Here is a 20,458-nt window from a genome sequence, read left to right as displayed (position 1 = left end):
CTTTAAGTCCTGATTTCCTTCCTGTCACTATTGGTTTCCTGTGAATTTTCCTTTATTTCACTTTTCATAGCTTTCACTTTTTCCTTTATTTTGCAACCATACTCAGCCATTTCTGTGAGCACCCTGATTACCAGTGTTTTGAACTCTGAATCTGATAGGTTGGCTATCTCTTCATTGCTTAGTTGTATTTTTTCTGGAGCTTTGATCTGTTTTTTCATTTGGGCCATATTTTTTTGTTGTGGTGCATCTGTTACATAGTAATGGGTGGAGCCTTATGTATTTACCAGGGCGGGGCAACCCACATCCAGTGTTGTGACACTATATGTGGGGGAGGGGTCCAAGAGGGAACAATGCTGTTTGTTCAGCTCTCTGCCAGCTTTCAGTCACTTCCTCCACTACCCACAAGCAAATTGGGCCCTTCTGGTGCTGATTTCTGGGTGTGTTTGTGTATGTTCTAGGATCCTGTGGGTCTCTGCAAGGAACTCTCCTGTGAGGTTGGGAGTTTCTCCCACTGCCACAGTCCCCACAGATTTTTTCAGTCAGAGGCTCTGAGGTTTTGTTTCCCTGTTCTGGAGCCCTGGGTTACACAGCCTGTCTCACTCTCCAGTAGTTCCTCCTAGTTTATCCACATGCAAATGTGGGACTGCCCCCTCTACCACCAGCCATTGCATTTCCATAAGTCTTCTCCACTTGGGCTGCCTGTCTCTGCCCCTCCTAACTGTCTGGATGAATATTTCTTCTTTAATATCTTGGTTGTCAAAGTTCCATAAAGTTCAATCTTCTGGAAGTTTTGATTGTTTTCTTTTTAAAATTTTTGTTATCCTTCTTTTGTTTGTGCAAGCAGGCAAAGTGTATCCACCTATGCCCCCATCTTGGCCAGAAATCCAAATAATCTACTTTGGCCTTCTTGCACTAATGAACCAACAGGCCTCTTTGTGGTAATTAATCCTGATTTGAAAGGTGAAATTGGGTTGTGATTACATAAAAAGAATATGTCTGGAATGCAGTAGATCTTGTGGGGCTGGTACTCAATACTACCATAGAATGTGATCAAAGTTAATGAAAAGCTACAACAACTTGGTGCAAGCTGGACTAGTAATAGCCCAGACCTTTCCAGAATAAAGGTTTTGGTCATTTTGCCAGACAAGCAATCAAAACTAACCAAGGTACTTGCAGAGGGCAAAGGAAATATGGAATAGGTAGTGGGAAAAGTAGAAAGAAAGTGATAGATACCATTTATGACCACATGACCAGCTATAGAAATGAGAGCTATAGCTGAGCATTTTTTTCTTATTTTATTATAAATTTATTGGGCCCTTCTGGTGGTGATGCCTGGGTGGGTGGGTATATATCAACAAATTCTTCTTTTTTTCCTCTTCTCTCATTCTTCTATGATCTAAGATAAGATGTATTAATATAGCTCAAAGGTGAATTTGACCCACTAGAAAAGACTTGAATATAACCTTCAGATTAAATGACATAAAGAAATTTGTATCATATTTTGCAGAGGGGGTTAGCATGTTTCTGTTTTTCTCTTTGGTTTTTGTTTGTTTATTTGTTTTTGAAGGACAATGCTGTATGTTAATCAGAAGCATGATTTTTACTATTCTTGATTTGGAAGTTAAATATGTTTTTTAAAGATGTGGCTAAATGTCAGATTAACATGGATGGAATGTTGGGGTTTTGTAGTTTGTCCACTTACCTAATCTAGTACTACATTTCCTAGAACCTTCTGTTTTGTAAAGTTCTACTTTGGTGGATTTGTAATATTAACTTGGCAAAACTAAAACTAAACTTCCCCAAATCCCCTTCCCTGTTTGGCTCAGAATCTGAGTTGGCCAAAAGAAAATTTGCAGAAGATTTGGGAGGTAGAACTGCAGCAACAGGTATTATAATCTGAAGGTCATTATGGTCAGAGGCAATGAGAGACACAGAGGGATGTACCAGAACATACCAGTTTCCCCTTGCTCTTTTTCCTTGCTGTGATTCTCAAGCATCATGTCCACCTCACTTTCTTATTTCTGGCTTGGTTGACCCACAGGAACCCCAGACCACTTGCTGTGAATTCACAGAGCATAACAGTGAATGTCAACAGTCTTCTAAACTAGTCCCCTGTGTCATCCCATTCCAGCAACTTATGTGTCTCACTTCCAGATTTCCCTGAAAACACTAACTTGTTCACTTAGGCTAATGTTTAAGAAGGCCAATTAGTAATTATCTCCTAGATTTCTAACACTCCCATTTGGACCATTACTTCCCACATCTCCAATTATGTAAAATAGTGGCTCTCAAACTTAAGCATGCACCTGAATCACCTGGAGAGCTTATTAAAACAAATTTGCTGAGTCTTATCTCTACAGCTTCTTATTCAATAGATCTGTATTTGAGCGTAGATATTTGCATTTGTAACAAACTCCCATGTAATGCTGATACTTGATGATGTTGGTCTAGGGACCACACTTTGAGAGCCATTGGAGTAAGTCTACCTCCTATAACAAATTCCTGCTATATAATATCCACTGTAGGGGAATAAAATAAATTAAAAGCTATAAACATGCAATTAGGAACATTCCAGTATAGTGGATGGAGAAAAGGACTTCGGACTTTCGTTTTCTGCCAGTATGGAGCAATGGTGACCAACTGTACTCCCTTTCCTGAAACAATCAACCATGTATAATATATAAAGCACCAATTTTGAAAACATTGGACACTAGGCCATGAAAGACAGTAAAACCTGAAGATAAAAAAGACCAGACACATGGCTCACATCTTTGCACAACCACAACAAAATTACAGCTAAGATATAGAACAACCATCACTCAAAACTGACAGAAATTGAGTTGAATGGAAGTCTGACAACTACAGAATTAAAGAAACCACATCCATCCAGACTTGTAGGAGGGGCACAGATGCAGAACAGGCTGCTGCCACATCCATGTGTGATGTATAAAAATTTGGGAGGGATATTTTGGGAATGAGGAGTTCCAGCGCCACACCAGGCCCCCAACCTATGGTTCCAGTGTCAGGAAGATAAGTCCTCACAACTTCTGTCTGCAAAAACCAGCAGGGTTTGAATCAGTAGAAGAAACTCCTGGAACCCCAAGAAGTTCCTCTTAAAGAACCCACACATGGACTCACCTACTCAGACTCACTCCCTCTGGGCTCTGGCACCATGTGGCACCTTGAGGGGCACCAATAGCATGCAGAGGGAGGCTGAGGTGTCTGATATCAAGGTGAGCAGAGACCACTGTCCCTTTTCTGGGCCCTCTCCCTACATTTCCAGCAGACTGGTGCCTTATCTAAGATTCCATCAACCAGGCTAACACTATTTGACCAGACTTTGTCATCCCCAGAGACTCTGCCCCACCCAACTTACAGACCTATGAAAGTGCTTTTCCATATAAATTGCTGGTCTTTGTTCATGCTTCACAACTTCCTAAATTCTCTCAAATAAGCAACAGCTGGCCTCAGTGAGCCCCAGGTCTGGAATTAGCAGCATAGATTCACAGCTTGGCTTCACCTGGAAATCTCCAAGCCCAGAGCAAGTAGCAGCAATATCAGATTGCTGTGTAACTCAGGAAGGATGGTCCCAGTAAAAACAGAGGTAGTGTCTGATCTTGGCCTGAATTACCTGAGAAACCCCAGGGCCAGTACACCCACTGGTCACCTACAAACCACATCATAGCATCACCATGCTTCCCCTGCACAGATGATCATCCATGGAGGGTGGAGGTTATTGGCAAGTAGTCACAGCCAGTCCTTGAAGTTGAGTGGCCTGGGTAAATCCCTCCCATTGACCTTCCAACAGCAACCAAGGCTCAACTACAAAAGGAGGGTGTACTCAGCCCACAGGAAGGACATACCTCTAGTACCCAGCTTGAGTGGTAGGGGAGTCTGCGCCACTGGACCCTACAGAACACACCTACTATATTAGTCCACACTATCAAGACACAGAGTCAAAACAGCTCTACCTAATATATAGAAACAATCACAAGGATGCTGCCAAAATGAAGAGACAAAGAAACATGGCCCAAATGAAGGAACAGATCAAAACTGCAAAAAAAGAGCTAAGTGAAATGGACATAAGCAATCTGTCAGATGTAGAGTTCCAAACACTGGTTGTAAGTATGCTCAAGGAACTTAGTGAAGACCTCAGCAGCATAAAAAAAAGATCCAGTCAGAAATGAAAGATATACTAATTGAAATAAAGACCAGTTTACAGGGAAACAACAGTAGAATGGATGAAGCCAAGAATCAAATTAATGATTTGGAACATAAGGAAGCAAAAAACAATCAATCAGAACAAGAAGAAAAGAGAATCTAAAAAACAAGGATAGTGTATGCAGCCTCTGGGACAACTTCAAGAGGCCCAACATTCACATCATAGGGGTGCCAGAAGGAGAAGAGAAAAGGCAAGAAATTGAAAATCCATTTGAAAAAATAGTAATGGAAAACTTCCCTAGTTTAGTGAAGGAAATAGACATGCAAGTCCAAGAAGCACAGTGAGTCCCAAACAAGATGGATGCAAAGAAGCCTGCTCCTAGACACATCGTAATTAAAATGCTGAAAGTTAAATATAAAGAGATGGGAGGGGTGTGGGAGAATGGATGAGAGGTGAGGGGGTTAAGAAATACAAATAGGTAGTTACAGAATAGCCATGGGCATATAAAGTAACTACAGTATAGGAAAGAGAGTAGCCAAAGAACTTACATTCTTGGCCTGTGGACATGAACAAGAGTTGAGGGATTGCCTGAGGGAGTGAAAGTTCTAGGTTGAGGGGGGCAAAGGGGGAAAATCAGGACAACTGTAATAGCATAATTACAGTAAAATATAATACAATAAAGTACAATAAAATATAATTTTTAAAAAGACGAGACCTATGATTGTGATCACCCATCTTATTTCCTTGAGAAAATTTCCCAGCCATGATGAAGGAGGGGAATCCAAGTGGAGCTCAGCAAACTACCTAAGTTGAGAAAGCAGAGCTGACATTCTGGAAAGACCATGCAGACATAGCATGCAGCACAGAGTGCCATAGAGGAGAGAGCTGCAAAGAGGAAAAAGAAAAACCCTCCAAAGATGTGTAGAGTGTCCCCCTTGAGTATTGATTAGCTTAAGCATGTACTGAAATTATTTGAAGCCACAGAAAGAACCATCCAAAAGAATTAAGAACAGTGTCCAATGTTCACATGTACTTGGGAATAATACCTGTTCCCACCAGGCAGAATGGAAAATGCCATGATTCATGGGGCTTTGGGTAGAGTACTCAGAAAGGTCTTGCCTCAGTAATCAGAAATAATTAGAATGAGCACTGACATTGTCCCATGTAACAAACCTTAAAAAACAAGATCCAAAAGGATCTACTTTTTCCAAATAACATAACTGCATCCTGAAACAAAGTTTAAGAATATTTATAGGAATAGGCTCTCTGTGCCTCCTGTTTAACAGACAGCCCCCTCTTCCTGTGCAGTGCCAGCCACAACCCTGACACATGATGGTGAAGGTTGGAGTATGATTTGGCCATATTGGGCACCTGGTCAACAGAGCTGCTTTCAACTCTGGCAGAGTAGATATTATCACCATTAATGACCCCTTCACTGACCTCAAATACATTGTCTACATGTTCCAATATGATTATACTCATGGCAGTTTCAAAGTCACAGTCAAGGCTGAGAATGGGAAGCTTGTCATCAATGGAAAATCTATCTACATCTCCCAGGAGTGAGATCCTGCCAACATCAAACAGGGTGATGCTGGTGCTGAACGTGTTATAGAGTCCACTGGTGTCTTCTCTGTCTTGGAGAAGCTGGGCTCACCTGAAGGGTGGAGCCAAGAGGGTCATCATCTCTGCCTGTTATGCAGATGCCCCCATGTTTGTGATGGGTGTGAACCACGACAAGTATGACAACTCCCTCAAGATAGTCAACAATGCCTCCTGCACCACCAACTGCTTGGCCCCCCTGGTATCATGGAGGGAGTCATGACTATAGCCCATGCTATCACTACCACCCAGAAGACCATGAAGGACCTTTCTGGGAAGCTGTGGTGTGATGGATGAGGGTGCTTCCCAGAAAACCATCCCTGTCTGTACTGACATTGCCAAGGCTATGGGCAAGGCCATCCTTGAGATGAATGGGAAGCTCACTGGCATGGATTTCTGTGTCCCCATGCCCAGTGTGTCATCTGTGGATTTGATCTACTTTCTGGAGAAAGCTGCCAAATACATTACATCAACAGGTAGTGAAGTAGAACCTCCAGCCAAGATCCAGGTTGGGATGGGAACCCTTTCAGATTCTAACGTTATAAGGCCAATAAAATGTCTAAATGTCTCCTATAAATAAATAACAAACCTCTGAGTTTTCAAATTCCCCAAAAGACACCACCCCCACTTTCCCCACCCCTCTCAACCTTACCTGCCAACGAGTAAACTATTCTGTATACAGAAGATTTTAAATAGCCGTATCTGTGATAGCTAATTGTCTCACAAACTGGTAAGACTCTCCCCAGGCTTCTGCTCTCATCAACTCTAGGCCCATGCTGAGAGTTAGACTCCATTATAACCCATTCAGAGAGGCACAAGACCTGCTTAGGCACCAAAGAGTTACAAGATCTTGCTAATCTCTGTTAACAAGAACCTGAAGAGATACACATGGGAATGAATGATCAGCATGTTAGACTAGGAGGAATATGAGACTTGAACAAGCTGAATTCAATGACATGAGTGCATATTTTGGTTGAACCAGCCTTGAAGAGCATTTGTAACTTGCTAACTTGGCTAATTAAAGCCTGGACTTCTTGGTGGCCCACAGCAGTAGTTAAGAACTTGGAAATATAGTCTTTAGCTTAGTATCAGCATCATCTTGTTAGAAATGCAGGTCCTCAGATCCTAACCTAGACCTCCTGAATCAGAAACTATGGGGAAGTGGTCCAACAATCTGTGTTTAAAAGCCCTTCATGTGAGTGTGTTGTACAGCAAAGTGTGAGAACCACTGGTCTATAATCAATGAAGTCCAAATGCCAGGTCTTCCCTGACATAAAATCATCAGGGAAGGAGTCCTAAGGCTCCAGGAAATAAGTGTGTTGGAATGGATCTATCACTTGCAACCTGTTTTGCCTCCCCAACCTGTACTCTCTGGTAGGGCTGAAAGATACACCCCATACTAAGGCACTGAGAAGTGAACTGGTGAGACGAGGACCAGATCCTCAAAGAGTTATGTGATAGCCACTGGAGATGATAATGGAGATGTTGGAACTGGGTTCCCTAATTTAAATGGGAATAATGGACACTGAGTAGCAAAGGCCAGGTGCTTAACCATGGAGACAAGGTAAAGGCAGTTACCCCAGTGAGCCACGGGGCCTAAAAAGTCATCGAATATTTTGAAGAACCACATGTATCTGTGGCCATGACTAGATGATCACAAAGTCTCAAATAAGCTACTGCAACCTTCTAAAGTGCTGCCTACATTCACCTATGGCTTCCTGGGAGTTCCTCATGACCAGGTAATGAAGTAGCAGTACACTGTAAAGGTCAGTTTCAACAGTCCTGGAATTGGCCTGAGCTGTTTAGCTAAAGTAGTTGCATGGCACCAACACTTGGTCAAGGCATGAAACATAATGATTAATAGTGTTGCTTTGTAACTATGGCTCTGATGACTTTCAGGGAGGTTTGTACCAGTTGTCAACATTGTTTATTGATTACAGTGAAACTCATGATTTGTGCCTGGTCTCAGTGAGACCCCTAGAAGATGCAATGATGAAATTATTTGCTGAGAGACAACATCTGCAAAATTGGAGTGCTGTCCTACAATATACAGTATATGCCTTAAGTCAATAACCAATATGCAGCACTGTATTTCCCAAGATGGGATGTGTGGGTCCAAGAACCAAGAAGTAGAGAAGAGAAAGGCTCCTTTCACTATCATTCCTAACAACTCAGTAGAAAAAGTTCTGCTTCCTATCTCCCTACAACCTTGATGGTGTGTTGGAGATCCTGATACTCAGAGAAGAATAACTGTTACCAAGGAACACAGTCATGATTCTGATTAATGGGAAGCTAAAACTACCCCAGCTCATTTAGGGGTCCACATGCCACTGAACCAATAGCAAAGAAAGAGGCCAGAGTACCAGGTGGAGTTATTGATCCTGGCTACTACGGCGCTACTGAATGGGAACAAGGAGGACATGAGGGGTCTGGAATGAGGGGCACTTCTGAGGCAATAGTCCTGGTTAAGAGAAAACTATGGCAACCTAAAAATAAGGCAGCCAAGGGCTAAGAGCTTGCAAGAATAAAGATTCAGGTTCACCCCACTAGGTAAAGAACCCTGTCCAGAAAGGAGCTGGCAGAGGTTAAGTAAAACAGAGAATGGAAAGTGTAGGAAGGCAGCTAGAATTACCTTGGCCTTGGGGCCAGCTGTAGAGATAGGGACTGTAGCAGGCATATTTCATGAACTGTAATTGTTTTTTTTTTCCCTTCCTCTTTTACCTGTTACCTTATCTGAGGATCAATAGTGATTTCACCTGGGAGTATAACCAGTTAAGGTCATCCCACAATGATACAATAGCTGGTGGGACTTTATGCGTCCCTTGTGTTGGGAAGCCAAGCTTTTCCCCTGAGCAAGTCTGAAGTGAATTCTGAGGGGCCAAAGGGGTAGGCTATACCATTTCCCTATTGTTTACCCTTCTAGATCCTCCCCCTTGTCACCTTCTCCGCTCTTCTCTCTGCCCCAAAAAGCTAACCTTTGTGGTCCTCATCCTGTCCATACTGCATCCTGGCAGAGCCCCACAATAGATCAGAGAGAACAGAGAGTAAGATCAGGTTCTTTCTCCTCCAACCCCTCTCCAGAGCTGGTCGTGTCCTTCAATCAATGATCACATCTTCTCTTTCTGTGGCCTTGAGGTATAATTCTCTCCCTATGGATACCAGTAGCTATTTCCCCTCCACCACCCCCTCAAGCCTCATTGGTGTCAATGCTTGACTGCTACTAACCTTGGGTTGCTGCACTATCCCTGTGGTCCCCTGACACCCATGTCTCTTTTGTAAATAAACCCTCCTCAAATTCTTATTTTTGAATGTGCCATCTGTTTCCTGTTGAGAGAATGACTCTTGCAGTGAGTGTTACAGCAAAATTACTCTGCTAACAAGTTTCGTATCTGAACCTCAACTTGTGGTGTCCTGGCATTTCACCCCCTTTAATAGGAGCTATTGAGCCCCTCAGGGAGTCTGTCTCATGGTAGGCAAAAAAAAGTGAAATAAGACAATGTAATCACCTGGCACAGTGCTTAGAGCAGACAGACTCAAATTCTAGAAGTATCCGACCACCTCCCATTGCCCCATCACTCTCTTTGGTGTGCAGGCTCCACACAGCAAATAGGCTAGTGGGCTTTGGTATCTTTTGTGTTCTGTCATGTATGTTAGTGATTTGAGAAGGAAAGTGTTAAATTGGAGAAATTTTGCTAAAAATGACTATTTTAGTGAAGGCCTGAACAAATTCTGAAATTGTAATACACTTATAAAGAACAAGAAGGGAAAATATTTAATACCTTTGGACACAAGCAAACAAAACTGGACTCCAGGCACAGGAAAATCTTCTGTGGAGTTTGTGACACTTAAGCCCCAGGGCCCTGCCACAGTGGCCCTGCACCTAATTTTGTATTTATAAGTTGAATGTTTTTCTTAAAGAGGGCCCTCTGTTTAAGCTTCAGATCCACAAAATCTGGTGATCTATCCTGCTTGGAAGTTATTACTTTGGTCACCCCTCAAGGACACAGTGAAATTCTGTTGGGGGTCTATCAGAGGTCATTTTGTCTCCCAGCTCACGCATTAGAAGTCACACAAATTCTGGATGAATAAAAGCTAGGGGTCTCAAGTAGGTATGTGATGTGCTCCATGACAATAGCAAGGCTGTGGCCTTTGCCACATGACAGCTCTCTGTCTCTCTGCTTCACCACAATCAAGACATGTGAACATGTGGGATTAAAGACACAAACTCTCCCTCTGCTTCTACAGGGGCAGAATGCAGGACCACAGGCATACACCTTCCAGGGCATGGGTAGCTATTTGACTTCCAAGTGAGAACTAGTACATCATCACAACCATAACCCACTATCTCTAATCACTGCTGCTTCACTTCTATGATGACAGTTGTCCTCAGCTACACAATCCAGCGGCAAAAGACTCAGCTCTTGTTATTCAAAAAGAATGTTACCTAATTTGTATTAAAAGCCTAACATTTTGTGGCCCCTTAGGCCCTGAGATTCTGTGTATAAGAATTTATTCTAAGGAATACTGCTACTGTGCATAAGGATATGAATACAAGGGCATTCTCTCCGGCATTGTTTGTTATAGGAAAAAAAAGGAATAAACTTACATTTTTATGCTTATTAAGTATTTAGCATTAGAGAATTATTAAATAAATTATGAATTGTTAAATAAAGTATGATACACCTATATATAGTTGATACATCTCTATACCCTTGAACAGCACATGTTTGAACTGAGCAAGTCCACTTATACACATATTTTTTTCAATAAGTACACAGTTGGCCCCTTGTATTCCTGTGTTTTGCACCACAGATTCAAACAGTATCTTCTGTTTGTGGTTCAGAGTCCTCGGAGGCAGAGGGCTGGCCAACTATGCATTGTTCTATGCTATTTTCTATAAGGGACTTGAGCATCTATGGGTTTGGGTATCTGCAGGGGTTCCTGGAACCAATCCCCTGTAGACACCGAGGGATGACTGAAGTTTTGGGAACAGAAAAGTTAATACTCCAACTTTCTACTTCATGGAGGATCAGGACTCCTAATTCCCATGTTGTTCAAGGGTCAACTGTACACAAACATTCAATCATTATGTTGTACACCTGAAATTAAGATGATGTTATATGTCAACTATATCTCAGTTCTTTTAAAATGAAAAAAAAAGTTACTTGAGAAAGAAAAACAATTAGAAAGCAGAGTTTTCACCCTGGCTGGCGTAGCTCAGTGGATTGAGTGTGGGCTGCGAACCAAAGTGTCGCAGGTTCGATTCCCAGCCAGGGCACATGCCAGGGTTGCAGGCCACGGCCCCCCGCAACCACATATTCATGTTTCTCTCTCTCTTTCTCCTTCCCTTCCCTCTCTAAAAATAAATAAATAAATCTTAAAAAAAAGAAAGCAAGCAAGCAGAGTTTTCAATAGCAGCAATAGCAGACAGAAGTCAATGGAATTCTAAATTCCAAGTGCTGACAAAAACGAACTCATTCAAGAGTGTTTCAGTTATCTATTGCTGCATAACATATCTCCCCAAAATCTAGTCAGTGGTTTAAAACAAGCACCATTTCTTAGCTCACAGTCCTGTAACTGGGCAGGACACAATGGTGACAGCTTGTCTATGCTGTATGCGGTGCTTTGGCTGGGTTGGCTCAGCTAGGGCTGGAAGACCCCAGATAGCCTCCCATGTGTGGTGCCTCAGCTGAAGGTAGCTGGCTGGGACTCTCTCTCTCCCTTTGTCACCTTTCATCTCCCAGGCTCCCCCAGCTCTCCAGTGGGGCAATTGGACTTAGTTTCACAGTGACTAGTTCCCAGGCTAGTGAAAGTAGAATCTCCCAAGTCTCTTAAGATTTAAGCCAGGATGTGGTACTGTGTCACTTGCACATTCTATGCGTCAAAGAAAGTCACAAAGCCAGCTGACATCTAAAAAGAGGAGAAATAAACTCCATTTCTCAATGGGAAGGGTGACATGTGCACTACAGAGATGAACAGTCAGAACTGTTGGTAGCCATCTTTGTTGACAATCCACTACAAAGCGTGAGAGTGAATTAAAGACCTTTTCAGTCAAAGATTAATAGAGTTTACCTTAGTATAATTGTTGGTGTTAGAGCTGCTAAGACTTTTATTTTAAGAGAAAAGAAACTTAATTCAGAAGGAGTGGGATATAAAAAGCAATGAAGAACAAATTGGTAAACATGTGGGTAAATGCATATAAGCACTAATTATGGAAACTACAACAGTGATGATAATGAATCGGAGGCATCAAAATAAGACAGACCTGAAATGCTGGTTGACAATATGGACGATGGGAGGGGTGATCAGAGTTAAAGTGTTCCAAAGACCCTTCTTCCTTAAGAGGATAATAGAATTTCTTTTTTAAAATTGTATTTTATTATTTATGTTATTACAGTTGTGCCAGTTTTCCCCCTCTGCCCCCCTCTACCCATGTCCATGGGTCATGCATATATGTTCTTTGGCTACTCTATTTTCTATGCTGTACTTTACATCCCCATGACTATTCTACAACTACCAGTATGTACTTCTTAATCCCTTCACGTTTTTCACCCTTCCTCTGGACTCTGCTCCCATCTGGCAATCATCAAAATGTTCTCTGTGTCTATGATTCTGTTTCTGTTCTACTTGTTTGTTTATTTTGTTTTTCAGAATCAATTGTTGATAGATATGCATTTATTGCCATTTCATTTTTCTTCTTCTTCTTCTTCTTCTTCTTCTTCTTCTTCTCTGCTTCTGCTTCTTCTTCCTCTTCTTCTTCTTCAAGAAGACCCTTTAACATTTCATATAATACTGGTTTAGTGGTGATAAACTCCTTTAGCTTTTTGGCCTGGGAAGCTCTTTATCTGTCTTTCCATTCTAAATGATAGCTTTACTGGGTGGAGTAATCTTGGTTGTAGATTCTTGTTTTTCATCACTTTGAATATTTCTTTCCAATCCTTCCTAGCCTTCAGTTTCTTTTGAGAAATCAGCTGACTGTCTTATGGGAGCTCCCTTATAGGTAACTAACTGCTTTTCTCTTACTGCTTTTAATATTCTTTCTTTGTATTTAACCTTTTCTAAAAAGTTTCATTTATTGAATTTAATGAGAGAGAGTGAAACATCATTTGGTTGTTCCACTTATTTATGTATTCATTTGTTGATTCTTATATGTGCCCTGACCAGAGATCAAACCCACAGTGTTGGTATATTGGGACAATGCTCTAACCAACTGAGTTACCTGGCTGGATAACTGAATTTCTGATTAACTTTAGAGTTAGAGTGCACATGAAAGCATGTAAAGATAAGCTCTAAAGAATAGAAAGGAGCCCTGGATTGTGTAGTTAAGTTGATTGGGTGACAGCCTGTGAGCCAAAGGGTCACTGGTTCAGTTCCCAGTCAAGGCACATGCCTAGGTTATGGGCCACATACCCGGTGGCGGGTGCACAAGATCAACCACACATTGATATTTCTCTCCCTCTCTTCCTCCCTCCTAACACCTCTCTCTAAAAATAAACAAAACCTTTTTTTAAAAGAATAGGAATGGAATCTGTAATTTCCAAGAAAAGAGATGAATGATTAAAACTAAAAAAAAAAATTAAAGTCTCAGTAACTTTTTAAAAATTGTTGTTCAAGTGCAGTTGTCTCCATTTTCACCCCACCATGCCCCCTGCCACACCCATCCCTGCCTCCCACACTTGAATCTACCCCCTTTGGCTTTATCCATGTGTCCTTTATACATGTTCCTTGACATCCCTTTCCTAATTTTCCCCCATTATCCCTCTGCCCCCTCCCCTCTGGTTACTGTCAGTTTGTTCTTTATTTCAGTGTCTCTGGTTATATTTTGCTTGCTTGTTTTGTTCCACTTATAGGTGAGATATTATGGTTTTGTCTTTCACTGCCTGGCTTATTTCACTTGGCATAATGTTCTCCAATTCTATCCATGCTGTTGCAAAGGGTAGGAGTTCTTTCTTTCTTTCTCTTGTATAAGAGAATGTAAATACATTTACACAATGTATCCCATTGTGTAAATGCACCATAGATTTTCTATCCACTCATTTACTGGTGGTCACTTAGGTTGCTTCTAGCATTTGGCTATTGTAAATTGTGCTGCTATGAACATTGGGGTGCATAGGTTCTTTTGGACTGGTGTTTCGGGGTTCTTAGGATATAATCCTAGCAGTGGAATTGCTGAATCAAAAAGGCAGTTCCACTTTTAGTTTTCTGAGAAAATTCTATACTGTTTTCCACAGTAACACCAGTCTGTATTCCCATCAACAGTGCATTAGGGTTCCTTTTTCTCTACAACCCCACCAGCTCTTATTGTTTGTTGATTTGTTTATGATGGCCATTCTGACCAGTGTAAAAGGGTATCTCACTGTGATTTTAATTTGTATCTCTCTGATGGCTAGTTATGCTGAGCATCCTTTCATATGTCTCTGGGTCCTCCATATGTTCTCCTTGGAGAAGTTTCTCTCCAGGTCCTTTGCCCATTTTTTAAATTAGATTGTTTGTCTTCCTGGAGTGGAGTTGTGTGAGTTCTTTATATATTTTGGAGATCAAACCCTTGTCTGAGGTATCATTTGCAAATATATGTTCCTATTCTGTTGGTTCCCTTTTCATTTTACTACTGTTTTCCTTAGCTGTACAGAAGCTTTTAATTTTGATAAGTTCTCATTTGTTTATTCTTTCCTTTATATCCCTGCTCTAGGGGATGTATCTGTGAAAATATTGCTGTGTGGAATATCTCAGTTTTTCCTGCCTGTGTTCTCCTCTAGGGCTTTTATGGTGTCGCAACTTATATTTAAGTCTTTTGTCCATCTTGAATTTATTTATGTGCATGGTGTAAGTTGGTGCTCGAGTTTCATTTTTTTGCATCTAGCTGTCCAGATCTCCCAATGCTATTTGTTCGAGAGGATTTTTTGCTCCATTTTATGCTGCTGCCCCCTTTATTGAATATTAATTGACCATAGAGACTTGGTTTTATTTCTGGGCTCTTTATTCTGTTCCATTTGTACATGTGTCTGCTCTTATGCTAGTGCCAGGCTGTTTTGATTACAGTTGCCTTGTAATATAGTTTTATATCAGGTATCATGATCCCTTCTACTTTATTCTTCTTTCTCAAAATTGCTGAGTCTGTTCAGTGTTATTTGTGGTTCCATATACATTTTTGAAATGTTTGTTCTATATCTGTGAAATATGTCATTGGTATTTGAATAGGTATTACATTGAATCTATAAATTGCTTTGAGTAGTATGGACATTTTGATTATATTAATTCTTCAAATCCATGAACATAGTATATGTTTCCATTTGTTTGTGTCTTCCTTAATTTCTTTCTTTGGTGTTGTAGTTTTCTGAGTATAGGTCTTTTACCTCCTTGGCAAGGTTTATACCTAAGTACTTTATTTTTCTTGTTGTTATAGCAAATGGGACTTTCCCATGTTTTCTGATTCTGATATTTTATTGTTGGTGTACAAAAATACCTTTGGTTTCTGGATTTAATTTTGAATCCTGCTGTTTTTCCAAATTCACATACTAGGTCAAGTAGTTTTTTGGTAGCATCTATAGGATTTTCTGTGTACACTATCATGTCATCTGCAAACAATGACAGTCTTGTTTGCTCCTTTCCAATTTGGACACCTTTTATTTATTTTCCTTGTCTGATTGCTGTGGCTAGGACTTCCAATACTATGTTGAATAGAAGTAGTGAAACAGACGTCCTTGTCTTATTCCTGATCTTAGTGGGAAAGCTTTTAGTTTTTGCCTATTAAGTATAATGTTAGCTGTAGGTTTCTTATATATGACCTTTATTATGTTGAGGTATTCTCCCTCTACTCCCACTTTGATGAGTGTTTTTTTATCATAAATGGTGCTGTACCTTATCAACTGCTTTTTCCACATTTATTGATATGATTATGTGATTTCTGTCTTTGCTTAGTTTACATGATGTATTACGTTTATTGATTTGTGAATATTGTGCCATCCTTGCATCCCTAGGATGAATCCCACTTGATCATGGTGTATGACCTCTTCAAAGTGTTGCTGGATGTGGTTTGCCAATATTTTGTTGAGGATTTTAGCATTTATGTTCATCAGCAATGTTGACCTGTAGTTTTCTTTCTTTGTTGTGTCTTTATCTAGTTTTGGAATTAGGATGATGCTGGCTTCATAAAGAGTTTGGGAGTCTTCTGTCTTCTTGGATTTTTGGAATAGTCTAAGAAGGATAGTGGTTAGCTCTTCCTGAAAATTTTTGTAAAATTCTCTTGTGAACCATCCAGTCCGGGGCTTTTGTATTCTGGGAATTTTCTTTATTACTGCTTCAATTTCATCAGCTGTTATTGGTCTTTTCAGGCTTTCTGCTTCTTCTTCATTCAGTTTTGGGAGATTATATTTTTCTAGAAATGTGTCTATTTCACCCAGGCTTTCAAATGTCTTGGCATATAGTTTTTCATAATAATTTCTTACAATCCTTTGTATTTCTGTAGTGTTAGTTGTAATCTGTCCCCTTTCATTTCTGATTTTGTTTATTTGGGTCCTCTCTCTTTTTTTCTTGAGTTTGCTTAAAAGCTTGTTGATTTTGCTTTTCTTTTCAAAGAACCAGCTCCTGGATTTATTTACCAAAAGGCTCAATAAGTTTGGTAAGAGCAGGGGAAAAAAAGAAGGAAAACAAACAAATGAAAACATCAAAATAGATAAAATAAATCCAAATAATAACCATACTTTATGGTGAAAATACATTGACTCTTAGATTACATTACTGTTTGAACATGCCTGTCTCATAAACATAGGGCAGCAAATAGCACATGATACTGTATAATATCCTGTACATGAAATTTTAAATTATGCAAAGCAACACAATGGTTCCTCAAAAAATTAAACATACAGTTATCACATTATCTAGCAATTCTAGTTCTGGAAATGAAAGCAAGTAATTGAACAGACATTTGTACACTCATATTCATAGCAGCATATTTGTAATAGCCAAAATGTGGAAACAACCCATGTCCCTCAACAGATAAATGGGTAAACAAAATGTGGCATCTGTATATATATATACAAGAGAATATTATTCAGCCTTTAAAAGGAAATACTCATGGTACAACATAGATAAATCTTGAAGAGACTATGCTTAGTGAAATAAACTAGACTCAAAAGGACAATTATTATATAATTCCACTTATAGAAAGAACCATAGATTCATAGAAAGTAGAATGGTCCCTGGCTGGCATAGCTCAGTGGATTGTGCGCGGGCTGTGAACCAAAGTGTTACAGGTTCGATTCCCAGTCAGGGTCCATGCCTGGGTTGCAGGCCATGACCCCCAGCAACCGCACATTGATGTTTCTCTCTCTCTCTATCTCCCTCCCTTCCCTCTCTAAAAATAAATAAATAAAATCTTTAACTAAAAAATAAAAAAATAAAAATAAAGTAGAATGGTGTTTGCCAGGGGCTGTGGAGAGGGGAATAAAAGGGTCATTGCTTAATGGTCACAGAGTTTCAGCTTTGGAAGATGAAAACGTTCTGGAAATGGATAATGGTGATGGTTGCACAACAACATGAATGTATTTAATACCATTGAATCATACACTTAAAAATGGTGAAAATGGTACATTTGATGTTATGTATGTTCATGACAATAAAAAAAGAACATGCAAAGCAATGCTATACATAATTTATAAGTATGTATGGTAAAAGTATAAAGACATGCATGGGAATGGTTAACTGTGAATTTAGGAGGGAAATTTCACCTGCGGGGCAAGAGTGAAAGCAGAAAAGGGTGGACAGGATATGTCAGTTGGATATGTTATGTTTCAGTTCTAAAAACAAAATCTGAAGAAAGTGGGACAAATCTAAGTGGTAGGCATACTTATGTTCCTTACATTTATACTCTAAGCTTTTCAATATGCTTTCAGTTTTTCATAATCTGAAGGAACAAGATATTTTGTATGCTTGTTAAATAAGAGTTGTGCTGTGCTGTAGGCCTGTCTGTCTTATACATACCAATGAGTCTCCATCCTAAGAATAAGCTCCTCCACCTTCATGTGGTCTGAGCAGCCTTCACTTATTTGCCAAGTCTGGAGCAGAACCTGGAAGTTGCCACATCAGAAGATACTTCCAGGCCCACCCTCTTCAGGCTGACCAAACCAATCTTTCCTGCAAGAATCCGCAAGAGTGGAAGGGCAGAGAAGCTGCCATCAAAGGCATTCTAGCCACCTACAGAAGCTGTGGGTGTTACAGGCTGCCCTCTATGGGAAGACGTGGAGCATTACTTTCCCTGGGTGGTCTCAGACCATGTTGGCCTGACTATGTGAGCACTTGCAGGGAGCATTTGCCTAAGCCAGTCTGAGGTTTGGAATTGATTTCCACACTGGAAAGGCTGTGAGAAATGTGATTGATGTTCATGCTTAGCATCACCTGACAAAGGCCTGTCCTTCCCTGTGAGAAATAATGAGAAGCCCTCTTTCTACCCTCATGAGAAAGCCCTCTTTCTACCCTCTGAGACATGTTTGCTATGATGAAGTCCCCATGTTTCTGACAAGAGTCTTCATTCTCCTGTACTGACTGAAGTCCTTTGGATGTGCTTTTTTGAGTGGGTCCCTCTTTCCCATCTTCATACTCATGAAATTGGCTGAGCCAAGCAAGAGGCTCTTCTGGACTCAAACCAGAATGTGGCAAGACACCACAGGACAGTCTTATTCTGTTGCCTTCAGGCTGATCTTTGCTTGTCTGACCTTCAGTTATTCAAGGCCACAGATTTGTGTTATACAAGGTTCAGAGCATGAGCAGTCCTGAAGAAGCAGCCCTGTAGTGATTGACTGACAAGGACGTCCTCTCTATGCCTGATGGTCCCTTAAATATACCTTCTGTCAATCCCTTGGGAAAGTTTGTCAGCTATGTGATATTGTTATTGGACAAGAACTGGCCTGGAGCCAGCCTGTAGTATGTGGGTTCTTAATCTAGTGTAGGAAAGATTTAAAAGCACAAGAGCCCAGGTGATTTTTTTAAAAAAAAATCTTCACCTGAGGATATGTTTATTGATTTTAGAGAAAGGAAAGGAGAAAGAGAGAAACATCATAGATAGGTTGCTTCCTGTATGCCCCCCAACTGGGGATCAAACTTGCAACCAGGGTTTGTGCCATAACTGGGAATTGAACCCACAAATTTTGGTGTATGGACAACATTCTAACCAACTGGACCAGCAGGGTGAGTCCGGGTGATTTTGAGGGTATATGTATTAAAGCCAGGGGCAGTGAGCCCTGGCCAGTTGGCTTGGTTAGTTGGAGCATCGTCCCATACACCAAAATGTAGATTCAATTCCCAGTCAGGGCACACACCTAGGTTGTGATTTCAATTCCCACTGAAGTGCATATGGGAGGCAACCAATGGATGTTTCTCTCTCACACTGATGTTTCTCTCTCTCTCTCTCTTGCTCACTCTTTGTCTCTCTCAAAATCAATAAAACCTATCCTAAAAAAAAAAAAAAAAAACTGGAGACAGTGAAACAAAGGAAGAATTTATGGTAGAAGAAGCAACAAGACAGAGCCTAGACAGTGCTCTGCTTTGACTACCTAGAAACATTATAGGAAAGGAGTAAGCCAAGGTGTGGCTGTTGTTAGTTCACTGGAAAGTCGGAGAAAAAAAGGGGGACTTTGCAGACAAGACCAAGGATAAGCCCAGGACAAACTACCATGGTCTATTGCCCTCCTGGCTGCAAGTCTTATGGGGACACTTAAAATTTAGGAGGAAGTAATATGTTCATGCTTGAGAAGGGGCATGGGTGTGCTCTAGAATGAACTTGCACTGATGTCCTTTGTTTTGACAGTTTCCTCTCTCTTCTAAGGGTAAGAATCTTAGGGGAGGATTTCTTCAGAATATCAGCTTTCCAGGTGTGTTTTTAATATGCTAATACATAAAAATGAGCATTTAAGGGAGTTTGAGATTATACTTTGGTCTGCTTTACTGTTTTATTTCCATCTCGGGTCTATCTGGCTTTAATGGAGCTTTTGTTATTTGTTCCCCTGACTTCATCTGTCCTTGGGTTTGGCTGGCAAAACGACATTAATTGGGTCTTTGTTACCTATGCCCCTGACCAGGGTGATTTATGCTATGTATCTCTGGTTAGGGAGGAGAGGTGTGAACCATTTGTTCTCAAGTGTTCTTGGTTGAGATGATGAGGTCTTGTGATTCACACTTGCTGGCTGTAGGTCATTCAAATTGTAAGGCCTTGTTTAATTTTCTTGTCTCCGGTTCCCTATTCCATTTGCCCACGACTTTTCCTAGCTTCTTGCTATCCTGTCACAATCTGAGGTCTGCACAGTGGGGTGGAATGAATAGTCTTCTGTTGGACCCTTCACTGCTAGAATGGAGTTACCTGGGGCATCTCTGCCCATTAGCAAAACAGCTGCTACCCTTGGCTAACTATCTGTGTACCTAAAATATATTATCTAAGTCTTGTAACTCTCTAAAAAAGATATTATCAGTCCCATTTCTTGAATGAGGAAGCTGAGGCCCAAAGAGATTGCATGACTTGCTTGCACTCATAGAGACCAAGTGTGGCAGACCTAGCATTAGTGTCTGAAACCCCACTCAGGGGCAGCCTTGGCCTCAGCAGTGGGTCCAAGTGGGTGGGGTGAGGGTCATAGGTCCATGGCCTTTTGGTTGGACACAGAAGCCCCTGAGGCCCTGGGTTCCTACACTTGCATGCAGCACTGATTGAGG

The sequence above is a fragment of the Phyllostomus hastatus genome, unplaced genomic scaffold (genome assembly GCF_019186645.2).
Source record: "Phyllostomus hastatus isolate PE091 unplaced genomic scaffold, TTU_PhHast_1.1 phas_contig_113, whole genome shotgun sequence".
In the NCBI taxonomy this organism is placed as follows: domain Eukaryota; kingdom Metazoa; phylum Chordata; class Mammalia; order Chiroptera; family Phyllostomidae; genus Phyllostomus; species Phyllostomus hastatus.
The sequence above is the reverse complement of the archived record's forward strand: the minus strand, read 5'-3'. Positions refer to the sequence as shown.